This window comes from Medicago sativa, chromosome 6, assembly GCF_051527215.1.
Source record: "Medicago sativa cultivar Bolivia chromosome 6, Bolivia_mono, whole genome shotgun sequence".
Lineage (NCBI taxonomy): Eukaryota > Viridiplantae > Streptophyta > Magnoliopsida > Fabales > Fabaceae > Medicago > Medicago sativa.
The window spans coordinates 70,504,832-70,517,212 of NC_140754.1; positions in this window are offsets into that span (position 1 = coordinate 70,504,832).

The window sequence follows — 12,381 nt, forward strand, 5'->3', positions numbered from 1 at the left end:
TGTCATGCAAAATACACACAAAAATGGTGTATCAAAAAAAAAAAGAAATTGAATGATGAAAAAGGGACAAAACATCTAAAATCCGAGTAACTTCAAACTCGAGTGTCCCTAAATGTTAAAAATGTTCTCTAGTACCTTTGCATTGATTGTATTTCCACAAGGTGAATGAATGAAGGAATGAATTTTGTGCTTTAACTCCCGTAGGAATGCCTAACTCAAATTTTGTGTAGCCTACTTATCCAAATATATCCCACCTTTCACCTAAGCCCCGTTATAACCCTAAAGACCTCAAAAGTGTGTAATGATATTGACTTTGATTGATGTTTAGAAACTTTTCAAGCGTATGGTAATATGTAGACCTGCATGTCGACTGGTAGAACCCCATTTCAAATTGATGCGAGGAGTTGTGAATTGGTGGATGCGAACAAGTCAAACTAGCTCATCTTTAGCTAGAAGGAGAATGAACTTTTGGGTACTATCGTTTTGTCAGGTAACTGTTATTTTACTGTCGTTTGTCACTGTTGCAAGCAAATTCCTTGAGGACAAGGAATGGTTTAAGTTTGGGGTTGTGATGACATCCTGTCATTACGTAATATTAGGGACTTATTGTGACATTTTGATAGAGTTCTCATGCAATTTATACTGTTCTGGAGTGCAAAAAGCTTAAAATTTGAAGTCTGTTCGAAGGAAATCGCGCCACGCCAATTTCAAGCCGTGCTGCGATTTTTGAAGCAAAATTTCACACTTCATGTAAAGAGGAAATCGCGGCACGCCTATATACATGGCGCGGCGCGATTTTGATGGGTCAGGCCCATGACTTCTATAAATACTGCACTCAATCTGAAGAACAAGGGTTACGATTTTGGAGAGCAAAGTGCGATTTTGAGACATCGGAGACGGCTAGAAGGGCGATTTCTTCATCCTTTTACCCATTCATGTATGTTTTAATTATTTCATTGATTATGCTATTTGTAAACTCGATTATGAGTAGCTAAATCTCTTAGAGATTAGATCCGAGATTAATCTCTGTAACCCTAATTGACACATGTTGCTGTGAAACTCTATTTTGTTTATGAATTCAATTCTAGTTTATTCAATTCAATTGTTCTTAATGCTTTTTATATCTTGATCACATATAACTTGATTTCGTGAGAATGAATGACCACTGACCATGGCTTTCAACTTAGACCTAATTGAATTGTTCTAATAAACAGGGTTAGTCTAGGAATAGATAATCGTTTGTTAGTGATAATAGGTTAACGTTCGGTAAAACCTTCAAGAATTATTAGACCACCTAAGGAATTAGGGGCTGTAGTTTAAGAAGAGGGTCCTAACTCAAGGGATTGATTAGGACTATTTTGTTAATCATCGTAAATTAGAAAAGGATTCATAACAAATAGGTGCAGTAGACCAATTAGGGGAACTTAGAGGATTCGACGGATCTGATCTCATCTTTCTCTCCTATTTTCTTAATCAAAACGTTATTTCTTTTATTTGATTTCGTAAAATCAAACCAAATCTACTGCCTAGTGGCAAACCAAAAATAAACTTTAATACATCCTATTCTTATAACGCGATTGAATTATTGAAGTTAAAACAGTCCTCGTGGGATCGATATTTTTACTACTTCGATAGTATTTGGTGCACTGGCCAAACGTCTATCAGAGTCTAACTCACGGAAACCATTTTCACTGCAAAATGGTTTTGGAGTACAACTCATGGAAACCATTTTCACTGCAAAATCGTTTTGGAGTACAACTCACGGAAACCATTTCCACAGCAAAATGGTTTTGAAACCAACTCACAGAAACCATAGCCATAGCAAAACCATTAGACAATTATTTTGGTTTCTCATAGAAGACTATCAAAACCATTAAACCATAATTATGGTTTCAGTAATAATTTCAGTGTATAACATCTTAATCATTATTCAAAACCATCTAACAATAATAATTTCATTAAAAATCATTACACATTTATCTTGGTTTCACATACATGATTATCAAAACCATTAAACCATAATTATGGTTTCAGTAATAATTTCAGTGTATAACATGTTAAACAACGTTCCAGTAAAGAAACTCATAATTCATACTCATTTCTCTCTCTAACTCATAAAAAGCTTATTCAAAATAGCTTATTTTGTGCAAAATAGCTGTTTTGTTTTGCACAAACAAGCTGTTTTGTATAAATAAGTTGTTTTGAATAAGCTATTTTGCACAAATAAGCTATTTTATATAAATAAGTTGTTTCGAATAAGCTGTTTTGTATAAATAAGCTGTTTTGCACAAATAAGCTGTTTTGTATAAATAAGTTGTTTTGAATAAGCTGTTTTGCACAAATAAGCTATTTTGTATAAATAAGTTGTTTCGAATAAGCTGTTTTGCATAAATAAGCTGTTTTGAATAAGTTGTTTTTGCATAAATATGTTGTTTTGCATATATAAGTTGTTTTGAATAAGTTGTTTTTTAAAATGAAATCGGAATAAGTTGTTTTGTATAAATAAGCTGTTTTGCGCAAATAAGCTGTTTTGTATAAATAAGTTGTTTTGAATAAGCTGTTTTGCACAAATAAGCTATCTTGTATAAATAAGTTGTTTCGAATAAGCTATTTTGCATAAATAAGCTGTTTTGAATAAGTTGTTTTGCGTAAATATGTTGTCTTGCATATATAAGTTGTTTTGAATAAGTTGTTTTTTAAAATGAAATCGGAATAAGCTGTTTTGTATAAATAAGTTGTTTTGCACAAATAAGCTGTTTTGTATAAATAAGTTGTTTTGATTAAGCTGTTTTGCACAAATAAGCTATTTTGTATAAATAAGTTGTTTCGAATAAGCTGTTTTGCATAAATAAGCTGTTTTGAATAAGTTGTTTTTGCATAAATATGTTGTTATGCAAAAATAAGTTGTTTTAAATAAGTTATTTTTTAAAATGAAATCGGAATAAGTTGTTTTGTATAAATAAGCTGTTTTGAATAAGCTGTTTTGCACAAATAAGTTGTTTTGTACAAATAAGTTGTTTTGAATAAGCTGTTTTGCACAAATAAGCTATTTTGTATAAATAAGTTGTTTCGAATAAGCTGTTTTGCATAAATAAGCTGTTTTGAATAAGTTGTTTTTGCATAAATATGTTGTTTTGCATATATAAGTTGTTTTGAATAAGTTGTTTTTTAAAATGAAATCGGAATAAGCTGTTTTGTATAAATAAGTTGTTTTGCAGAAATAAGTTGTTTTGTATAAATAAGTTGTTTTGAATAAGCTGTTTTGCACAAATAAGCTATTTTGTATAAATAAGTTGTTTCGAATAAGTTGTTTTGCATAAATAAGCTGTTTTGAATAAGTTGTTTTGCGTAAATATGTTGTTTTGCATATATAAGTTGTTTTGAATAAGTTGTTTTTTTAAAATGAAATCGGAATAAGTTGTTTTGTATAAATAAGTTGTTTTGCACAAATAAGCTGTTTTGTATTAATAAGTTGTTTTGATTAAGCTGTTTTGCACAAATAAGCTATTTTGTATAAATAAGTTGTTTCAAATAAGCTGTTTTGCATAAATAAGCTGTTTTGAATAAGTTGTTTTGCATAAATATGTTGTTTTGCATATATAAGTTGTTTTGAATAAGTTGTTTTTTAAAATGAAATCGGAATAAGATGTTTTGTATAAATAAGCTGTTTTGTATAAATAAGTTGTTTTGAATAAGCTGTTTTGCACAAATAAGCTATTTTGTATAAATAAGTTGTTTCGAATAAGCTGTTTTGCATAAATAAGCTGTTTTGAATAAGTTGTTTTGCGTAAAAATGTTGTTTTGCATAAATAAGTTGTTTTGAATAAGTTATTTTTTAAAATGAAATCGGAATAAGTTGTTTTGTATAAATAAGCTGTTTTGCGCAAATAAGCTGTTTTGTATAAATAAGTTGTTTTGAATAAGCTGTTTTGCACAAATAAGCTATCTTGTATAAATAAGTTGTTTCGAATAAGCTGTTTTGCATAAATAAGCTGTTTTGAATAAGTTGTTTTGCGTAAATATGTTGTTTTGCATATATAAGTTGTTTTGAATAAGTTGTTTTTTTAAAATGAAATCGGAATAAGTTGTTTTGTATAAATAAGTTGTTTTGCACAAATAAGCTGTTTTGTATTAATAAGTTGTTTTGATTAAGCTGTTTTGCACAAATAAGCTATTTTGTATAAATAAGTTGTTTCAAATAAGCTGTTTTGCATAAATAAGCTGTTTTGAATAAGTTGTTTTGCATAAATATGTTGTTTTGCATATATAAGTTGTTTTGAATAAGTTGTTTTTTAAAATGAAATCGGAATAAGATGTTTTGTATAAATAAGCTGTTTTGTATAAATAAGTTGTTTTGAATAAGCTGTTTTGCACAAATAAGCTATTTTGTATAAATAAGTTGTTTCGAATAAGCTGTTTTGCATAAATAAGCTGTTTTGAATAAGTTGTTTTGCGTAAAAATGTTGTTTTGCATAAATAAGTTGTTTTGAATAAGTTATTTTTTAAAATGAAATCGGAATAAGTTGTTTTGTATAAATAAGCTGTTTTGCGCAAATAAGCTGTTTTGTATAAATAAGTTGTTTTGAATAAGCTGTTTTGCACAAATAAGCTATCTTGTATAAATAAGTTGTTTCGAATAAGCTGTTTTGCATAAATAAGCTGTTTTGAATAAGTTTTTTTGCGTAAATATGTTGTTTTGCATATATAAGTTGTTTTGAATAAGTTGTTTTTAAAAATGAAATCGGAATAAGCTGTTTTGTATAAATAAGCTGTTTTGCACAAATAAGCTGTTTTGTATAAATAAGTTGTTTTGAATAAGCTGTTTTGCACAAATAAGCTATCTTGTATAAATAAGTTGTTTCGAATAAGCTATTTTGCATAAATAAGCTGTTTTGAATAAGTTGTTTTGCGTAAATATGTTGTCTTGCATATATAAGTTGTTTTGAATAAGTTGTTTTTTAAAATGAAATCGGAATAAGCTGTTTTGTATAAATAAGTTGTTTTGCACAAATAAGCTGTTTTGTATAAATAAGTTGTTTTGATTAAGCTGTTTTGCACAAATAAGCTATTTTGTATAAATAAGTTGTTTTGAATAAGCTGTTTTGCATAAATAAGCTGTTTTGAATAAGTTGTTTTTGCATAAATATGTTGTTATGCAAAAATAAGTTGTTTTAAATAAGTTATTTTTTAAAATGAAATCGGAATAAGTTGTTTTGTATAAATAAGCTGTTTTGAATAAGCTGTTTTGCACAAATAAGTTGTTTTGTATAAATAAGTTGTTTTGAATAAGCTGTTTTGCACAAATAAGCTATTTTGTATAAATAAGTTGTTTCGAATAAGCTGTTTTGCATAAATAAGCTGTTTTGAATAAGTTGTTTTTGCATAAATATGTTGTTTTGCATATATAAGTTGTTTTGAATAAGTTGTTTTTTAAAATGAAATCGGAATAAGCTGTTTTGTATAAATAAGCTGTTTTGCAGAAATAAGTTGTTTTGTATAAATAAGTTGTTTTGAATAAGCTGTTTTGCACAAATAAGCTATTTTGTATAAATAAGTTGTTTCGAATAAGTTGTTTTGCATAAATAAGCTGTTTTGAATAAGTTGTTTTGCGTAAATATGTTGTTTTGCATATATAAGTTGTTTTGAATAAGTTGTTTTTTTAAAATGAAATCGGAATAAGTTGTTTTGTATAAATAAGTTGTTTTGCACAAATAAGCTGTTTTGTATTAATAAGTTGTTTTGATTAAGCTGTTTTGCACAAATAAGCTATTTTGTATAAATAAGTTGTTTCGAATAAGCTGTTTTGCATAAATAAGCTGTTTTGAATAAGTTGTTTTGCATAAATATGTTGTTTTGCATATATAAGTTGTTTTGAATAAGTTGTTTTTTAAAATGAAATCGGAATAAGATGTTTTGTATAAATAAGCTGTTTTGTATAAATAAGTTGTTTTGAATAAGCTGTTTTGCACAAATAAGCTATTTTGTATAAATAAGTTGTTTCGAATAAGCTGTTTTGCATAAATAAGCTGTTTTGAATAAGTTGTTTTGCGTAAATATGTTGTTTTGCATAAATAAGTTGTTTTGAATAAGTTATTTTTTAAAATGAAATCGGAATAAGTTGTTTTGTATAAATAAGCTGTTTTGAATAAGCTGTTTCGCACAAATAAGTTGTTTCGTATAAATAAGTTGTTTTGAATAAGCTGTTTTGCACAAATAAGCTATCTTGTATAAATAAGTTGTTTCGAATAAGCTGTTTTGCATAAATAAGCTGTTTTGAATAAGTTTTTTTGCGTAAATATGTTGTTTTGCATATATAAGTTGTTTTGAATAAGTTGTTTTTTAAAATGAAATCGGAATAAGCTGTTTTGTATAAATAAGCTGTTTTGCACAAATAAGCTGTTTTGTATAAATAAGTTGTTTTGAATAAGCTGTTTTGCACAAATAAGCTATCTTGTATAAATAAGTTGTTTCGAATAAGCTATTTTGCATAAATAAGCTGTTTTGAATAAGTTGTTTTGCGTAAATATGTTGTTTTGCATATATAAGTTGTTTTGAATAAGTTGTTTTTTTAAAATGAAATCGGAATAAGTTGTTTTGTATAAATAAGCTGTTTTGCACAAATAAGCTGTTTTGTATAAATAAGTTGTTTTGAATAAGCTGTTTTGCACAAATAAGCTATCTTGTATAAATAAGTTGTTTCGAATAAGCTATTTTGCATAAATAAGCTGTTTTGAATAAGTTGTTTTGCGTAAATATGTTGTTTTGCATATATAAGTTGTTTTGAATAAGTTGTTTTTTTAAAATGAAATCGGAATAAGTTGTTTTGTATAAATAAGTTGTTTTGCACAAATAAGCTGTTTTGTATTAATAAGTTGTTTTGATTAAGCTGTTTTGCACAAATAAGCTATTTTGTATAAATAAGTTGTTTCGAATAAGCTGTTTTGCATAAATAAGCTGTTTTGAATAAGTTGTTTTGCATAAATATGTTGTTTTGCATATATAAGTTGTTTTGAATAAGTTGTTTTTTAAAATGAAATCGGAATAAGATGTTTTGTATAAATAAGCTGTTTTGTATAAATAAGTTGTTTTGAATAAGCTGTTTTGCACAAATAAGCTATTTTGTATAAATAAGTTGTTTCGAATAAGCTGTTTTGCATAAATAAGCTGTTTTGAATAAGTTGTTTTGCGTAAATATGTTGTTTTGCATAAATAAGTTGTTTTGAATAAGTTATTTTTTAAAATGAAATCGGAATAAGTTGTTTTGTATAAATAAGCTGTTTTGAATAAGCTGTTTCGCACAAATAAGTTGTTTCGTATAAATAAGTTGTTTTGAATAAGCTGTTTTGCACAAATAAGCTATCTTGTATAAATAAGTTGTTTCGAATAAGCTGTTTTGCATAAATAAGCTGTTTTGAATAAGTTTTTTTGCGTAAATATGTTGTTTTGCATATATAAGTTGTTTTGAATAAGTTGTTTTTTAAAATGAAATCGGAATAAGCTGTTTTGTATAAATAAGCTGTTTTGCACAAATAAGCTGTTTTGTATAAATAAGTTGTTTTGAATAAGCTGTTTTGCACAAATAAGCTATCTTGTATAAATAAGTTGTTTCGAATAAGCTATTTTGCATAAATAAGCTGTTTTGAATAAGTTGTTTTGCGTAAATATGTTGTTTTGCATATATAAGTTGTTTTGAATAAGTTGTTTTTTTAAAATGAATTCGGAATAAGTTGTTTTGTATAAATAAGCTGTTTTGCACAAATAAGCTGTTTTGTATAAATAAGTTGTTTTGAATAAGCTGTTTTGCACAAATAAGCTATCTTGTATAAATAAGTTGTTTCGAATAAGCTATTTTGCATAAATAAGCTGTTTTGAATAAGTTGTTTTGCGTAAATATGTTGTTTTGCATATATAAGTTGTTTTGAATAAGTTGTTTTTTTAAAATGAAATCGGAATAAGTTGTTTTGTATAAATAAGTTGTTTTGCACAAATAAGCTGTTTTGTATTAATAAGTTGTTTTGATTAAGCTGTTTTGCACAAATAAGCTATTTTGTATAAATAAGTTGTTTCGAATAAGCTGTTTTGCATAAATAAGCTGTTTTGAATAAGTTGTTTTGCATAAATATGTTGTTTTGCATATATAAGTTGTTTTGAATAAGTTGTTTTTTAAAATGAAATCGGAATAAGATGTTTTGTATAAATAAGCTGTTTTGTATAAATAAGTTGTTTTGAATAAGCTGTTTTGCACAAATAAGCTATTTTGTATAAATAAGTTGTTTCGAATAAGCTGTTTTGCATAAATAAGCTGTTTTGAATAAGTTGTTTTGCGTAAATATGTTGTTTTGCATAAATAAGTTGTTTTGAATAAGTTATTTTTTAAAATGAAATCGGAATAAGTTGTTTTGTATAAATAAGCTGTTTTGAATAAGCTGTTTCGCACAAATAAGTTGTTTCGTATAAATAAGTTGTTTTGAATAAGCTGTTTTGCACAAATAAGCTATCTTGTATAAATAAGTTGTTTCGAATAAGCTGTTTTGCATAAATAAGCTGTTTTGAATAAGTTTTTTTGCGTAAATATGTTGTTTTGCATATATAAGTTGTTTTGAATAAGTTGTTTTTTAAAATGAAATCGGAATAAGCTGTTTTGTATAAATAAGCTGTTTTGCACAAATAAGCTGTTTTGTATAAATAAGTTGTTTTGAATAAGCTGTTTTGCACAAATAAGCTATCTTGTATAAATAAGTTGTTTCGAATAAGCTATTTTGCATAAATAAGCTGTTTTGAATAAGTTGTTTTGCGTAAATATGTTGTTTTGCATATATAAGTTGTTTTGAATAAGTTGTTTTTTTAAAATGAATTCGGAATAAGTTGTTTTGTATAAATAAGCTGTTTTGCACAAATAAGCTGTTTTGTATAAATAAGTTGTTTTGAATAAGCTGTTTTGCACAAATAAGCTATCTTGTATAAATAAGTTGTTTCGAATAAGCTATTTTGCATAAATAAGCTGTTTTGAATAAGTTGTTTTGCGTAAATATGTTGTTTTGCATATATAAGTTGTTTTGAATAAGTTGTTTTTTTAAAATGAAATCGGAATAAGTTGTTTTGTATAAATAAGTTGTTTTGCACAAATAAGCTGTTTTGTATTAATAAGTTGTTTTGATTAAGCTGTTTTGCACAAATAAGCTATTTTGTATAAATAAGTTGTTTCGAATAAGCTGTTTTGCATAAATAAGCTGTTTTGAATAAGTTGTTTTGCATAAATATGTTGTTTTGCATATATAAGTTGTTTTGAATAAGTTGTTTTTTAAAATGAAATTGGAATAAGATGTTTTGTATAAATAAGCTGTTTTGTATAAATAAGTTGTTTTGAATAAGCTGTTTTGCACAAATAAGCTATTTTGTATAAATAAGTTGTTTCGAATAAGCTGTTTTGCATAAATAAGCTGTTTTGAATAAGTTGTTTTGCGTAAATATGTTGTTTTGCATAAATAAGTTGTTTTGAATAAGTTATTTTTTAAAATGAAATCGGAATAAGTTGTTTTGTATAAATAAGCTGTTTTGCGCAAATAAGCTGTTTTGTATAAATAAGTTGTTTTGAATAAGCTGTTTTGCACAAATAAGCTATCTTGTATAAATAAGTTGTTTCGAATAAGCTGTTTTGCATAAATAAGCTGTTTTGAATAAGTTTTTTTGCGTAAATATGTTGTTTTGCATATATAAGTTGTTTTGAATAAGTTGTTTTTTAAAATGAAATCGGAATAAGCTGTTTTGTATAAATAAGCTGTTTTGCACAAATAAGCTGTTTTGTATAAATAAGTTGTTTTGAATAAGCTGTTTTGCACAAATAAGCTATCTTGTATAAATAAGTTGTTTCGAATAAGCTATTTTGCATAAATAAGCTGTTTTGAATAAGTTGTTTTGCGTAAATATGTTGTCTTGCATATATAAGTTGTTTTGAATAAGTTGTTTTTTAAAATGAAATCGGAATAAGCTGTTTTGTATAAATAAGTTGTTTTGCACAAATAAGCTGTTTTGTATAAATAAGTTGTTTTGATTAAGCTGTTTTGCACAAATAAGCTATTTTGTATAAATAAGTTGTTTTGAATAAGCTGTTTTGCATAAATAAGCTGTTTTGAATAAGTTGTTTTTGCATAAATATGTTGTTATGCAAAAATAAGTTGTTTTAAATAAGTTATTTTTTAAAATGAAATCGGAATAAGTTGTTTTGTATAAATAAGCTGTTTTGAATAAGCTGTTTTGCACAAATAAGTTGTTTTGTATAAATAAGTTGTTTTGAATAAGCTGTTTTGCACAAATAAGCTATTTTGTACAAATAAGTTGTTTCGAATAAGCTGTTTTGCATAAATAAGCTGTTTTGAATAAGTTGTTTTTGCATAAATATGTTGTTTTGCATATATAAGTTGTTTTGAATAAGTTGTTTTTTAAAATGAAATCGGAATAAGCTGTTTTGTATAAATAAGCTGTTTTGCAGAAATAAGTTGTTTTGTATAAATAAGTTGTTTTGAATAAGCTGTTTTGCACAAATAAGCTATTTTGTATAAATAAGTTGTTTCGAATAAGTTGTTTTGCATAAATAAGCTGTTTTGAATAAGTTGTTTTGCGTAAATATGTTGTTTTGCATATATAAGTTGTTTTGAATAAGTTGTTTTTTTAAAATGAAATCGGAATAAGTTGTTTTGTATAAATAAGCTGTTTTGCACAAATAAGCTGTTTTGTATTAATAAGTTGTTTTGATTAAGCTGTTTTGCACAAATAAGCTATTTTGTATAAATAAGTTGTTTCGAATAAGCTGTTTTGCATAAATAAGCTGTTTTGAATAAGTTGTTTTGCATAAATATGTTGTTTTGCATATATAAGTTGTTTTGAATAAGTTGTTTTTTAAAATGAAATCGGAATAAGATGTTTTGTATAAATAAGCTGTTTTGTATAAATAAGTTGTTTTGAATAAGCTGTTTTGCACAAATAAGCTATTTTGTATAAATAAGTTGTTTCGAATAAGCTGTTTTGCATAAATAAGCTGTTTTGAATAAGTTGTTTTGCGTAAATATGTTGTTTTGCATAAATAAGTTGTTTTGAATAAGTTATTTTTTAAAATGAAATCGGAATAAGTTGTTTTGTATAAATAAGCTGTTTTGAATAAGCTGTTTCGCACAAATAAGTTGTTTCGTATAAATAAGTTGTTTTGAATAAGCTGTTTTGCACAAATAAGCTATCTTGTATAAATAAGTTGTTTCGAATAAGCTGTTTTGCATAACTAAGCTGTTTTGAATAAGTTTTTTTGCGTAAATATGTTGTTTTGCATATATAAGTTGTTTTGAATAAGTTGTTTTTTACAATGAAATCGGAATAAGCTGTTTTGTATAAATAAGCTGTTTTGCACAAATAAGCTGTTTTGTATAAATAAGTTGTTTTGAATAAGCTGTTTTGCACAAATAAGCTATATTGTATAAATAAGTTGTTTCGAATAAGCTATTTTGCATAAATAAGCTGTTTTGAATAAGTTGTTTTGCGTAAATATGTTGTTTTGCATATATAAGTTGTTTTGAATAAGTTGTTTTTTTAAAATGAAATCGGAATAAGTTGTTTTGTATAAATAAGCTGTTTTGCACAAATAAGTTGTTTTGTATAAATAAGTTGTTTTGAATAAGCTGTTTTGCACAAATAAGCTATCTTGTATAAATAAGTTGTTTCGAATAAGCTGTTTTGCATAAATAAGCTGTTTTGAATAAGTTGTTTTTGCATAAATATGTTGTTTTGCATATATAAGTTGTTTTGAATAAGTTGTTTTTTAAAATGAAATCGGAATAAGCTGTTTTGTATAAATAAGTTGTTTTGCACAAATAAGTTGTTTTGTATAAATAAGTTGTTTTGAATAAGCTGTTTTGCACAAATAAGCTATTTTGTATAAATAAGTTGTTTCGAATAAGCTGTTTTGCATAAATAAGCTGTTTTGAATAAGTTGTTTTGCATAAATATGTTGTTTTGCATATATAAGTTGTTTTGAATAAGTTGTTTTTTAAAATGAAATCGGAATAAGATGTTTTGTATAAATAAGCTGTTTTGTATAAATAAGTTGTTTTGAATAAGCTGTTTTGCACAAATAAGCTATTTTGTATAAATAAGTTGTTTCGAATAAGCTGTTTTGCATAAATAAGCTGTTTTGAATAAGTTGTTTTGCGTAAATATGTTGTTTTGCATAAATAAGTTGTTTTGAATAAGTTATTTTTTAAAATGAAATCGGAATAAGTTGTTTTGTATAAATAAGCTGTTTTGAATAAGCTGTTTCGCACAAATAAGTTGTTTCGTATAAATAAGTTGTTTTGAATAAGCTGTTTTGCACAAATAAGCTATCTTGTATAAATA